Raw genomic sequence first — 2,500 nt, 5'->3', positions numbered from 1 at the left:
AGGAAACATTTAAAACTAGCAACCTTTACAACCCCAGTTTAATTTACCAGTGTGAATGTCCCCTCCAATCACACACACACACACACACACACACACACACACACACACACACACACACACACACACACACACACACACACACACACACACACACACACACACACACACACACACACACACACACACACACACACACACACACACACACACACACACACACACACACACACACACACACACACACACACACACATATACAGGCACATAGACACAGACACACGCACACAGGGGCACATACACACAGACACGCACCCACAAACTGTGTAGATCTTGTAGCCCCTAGAATAGACCTTGAAGAAGACACACTTCAGAAGTTTGACAACGACGAAGATGAAGCCACGACAGGGCTAAGTACAAGGCCAAGGTTGAAGCAGAAGTCAGTCACTAAGTATACACCGAGAGGAATAAAGAACCTACACCCGAGATCAACGCCAATTCTGTCTTGGCAAAGAGTCGACGTTCTCTGAACCTCGATGACCGTTAATCTTGTTCACAACTTCCGGAAGACGAAGAACACAAATTTACTAGACGGTGTTTCAAGCATCATGAATATTCTCAAAGCATGACGCAACGCTTGCAGACGCGCGTGCGATGTCTGCTACGAATACGCACGCACGTGCACGTGTCCTCGGGCGCACACATACGCACACAATGTATATATATATATATATATATATATATATATGTATACATATATATATATACATATATATATACTGTATATACATATATCATATATGTATATATATGTATACATATATATATATATACATATATACACACCCGCATATATATATATATATATATATATATACATATATGCATGCTTATACGAATATACACACATCTTCCAGTACGCCTGTATAGTGACTGCATCTTTATTAGTCCACTTGTAGGCCAGGTAGGTCAGCATCGTTACCATAGAACGAGGACAGCAATCAACCACCTTCACCTCACAACCTCACAACCTCGTCACCTCACCCCCCACACCCTGCACCTTCTCACACCTTACCCACCACCACCTAGTGTAGCGTCACCAGTTGACGACACCTACTGTCACACCCACAGTACACTGGGTATTCACCTGTGGGTGATAAAAAGTGTACTCACAGCTTGATATTCAGTACCAAACACTCAAAAATCAAGCGAGACAAAACTGCAACGAAAAAAAAAAATCACTTCCTAAACCAACTTTATGGTAAAAATTTGTATTTCCTAGTATCCAGACAGTCTAGTATAATCAAAGAAAGAAATATCCAGCTAGATTCTGGAACAGTGGGGGCCGAGTGCAAAGTTGGGGATCTCATTCTAGTTAGCAACAAGTCCCCAGAGGAGGGAAGAGAGAGATTGAAGCGGAGTCGAACTCTCGATAGAGAGGATAGAGAGTAACCACATCTTGAGCCTGCGCCGCTGCAAGACGCCTCACTTTCTTCATTTAAGTTTTACTTTTAATACCTAAATCTAACACTTCAACCCGAACAGTGACGGCTAATATATACACATTCTTTTGATTACAATACAGACCAAATAGGAATATATCCATAAGATTCATAGTCTACCAATTACCATGTCTATATTTTTTCACAACTTTCATTGTACTAATACACTGATACACAACTATCTGCACAAAGATACACAAGGAATGTATTTCTGAAATCGCCTACATAAACTTCAATACACAATTCAAAATCCTGGTTGGTGTTTGACTAAAGAATTCCCTTAAACTCATATGATATTATTCAAAGTTAATCTCTACCAAGTATCAATATTTAACCAAATAGAATGACTTTGAGGCAAAACTATTTTTTTCTTATAAGTACAAAGCAAGGGATGAAATTTGTGTCTGAGGTATGGAGAAATTTTCACTTGGTAAATCATGACAGTTTTCATATTATTAACACAACGTTGGGTACTCCTAGTGATCTCCATATCAACATCTTTTCAACAACTTTTGGAACTTTTTACCTAAACTTCACTGCTCCTTTCCAAAAGTATTAATAAAATCAAAATAATCAGATCCTGAACAATTAAACGTTTGACACATCAATCGAGATGTCAGGACACTGCACAGGATATATTTATAAATCATTAAGGTTACATTTGGTCTCTTTATTTTTATCTATTCTTGTCAATTTTATCTTTATCTTAATTGAACATATACTTTTTATTCGTTTATTTATTTTTGTGATGAGGGAACTCGTCAGTAACGGTATTAATACCATCTAGCAACAACTTCACCAACACAACGAAATTATCAAAGACAGACAGACGACATGTCACTCCTACAAAGCTAATACTCACACAGTATTCATGAATGTCACCGATACACTGATACAGATGTGTCACTCTTGTAGCAAACTCGCTCTTTGGCCGCGCCAACCCGTCCGCGCCCGGCTAAGTCTCAAAAAACGCGACACTTCGATAGCACACCAAATTTCCA

At 39.1% G+C, this 2,500-nt stretch overlaps 1 protein-coding gene across 2 annotated transcripts in view; it reads right to left on the bottom strand.

Annotated features, from left to right (window-relative positions):
• LOC143033858 (uncharacterized) overlaps positions 1–2,500 on the bottom strand; it is a 17,171-nt gene that overhangs the window by 14,447 nt on the left and 224 nt on the right. Inside the window, exon 1 of one of the 2 annotated variants that reach the window (XM_076199421.1) lies at positions 2,362–2,486. The exons of the other annotated variant lie outside the window; for it this stretch is intronic. The gene's annotated coding sequence lies outside the window, so the exon portion shown is untranslated. Of the gene's footprint in view, positions 1–2,361; positions 2,487–2,500 lie in introns of those variants that run through there. 2 annotated transcript variants of the gene reach the window in all.

Source organism: Oratosquilla oratoria, chromosome 16 (assembly GCF_046742065.1).
Source record: "Oratosquilla oratoria isolate Oo_2021 chromosome 16, ASM4674206v1, whole genome shotgun sequence".
Lineage (NCBI taxonomy): Eukaryota > Metazoa > Arthropoda > Malacostraca > Stomatopoda > Squillidae > Oratosquilla > Oratosquilla oratoria.
The sequence above is the reverse complement of the archived record's forward strand: the minus strand, read 5'-3'. Positions and strand labels throughout refer to the sequence as shown.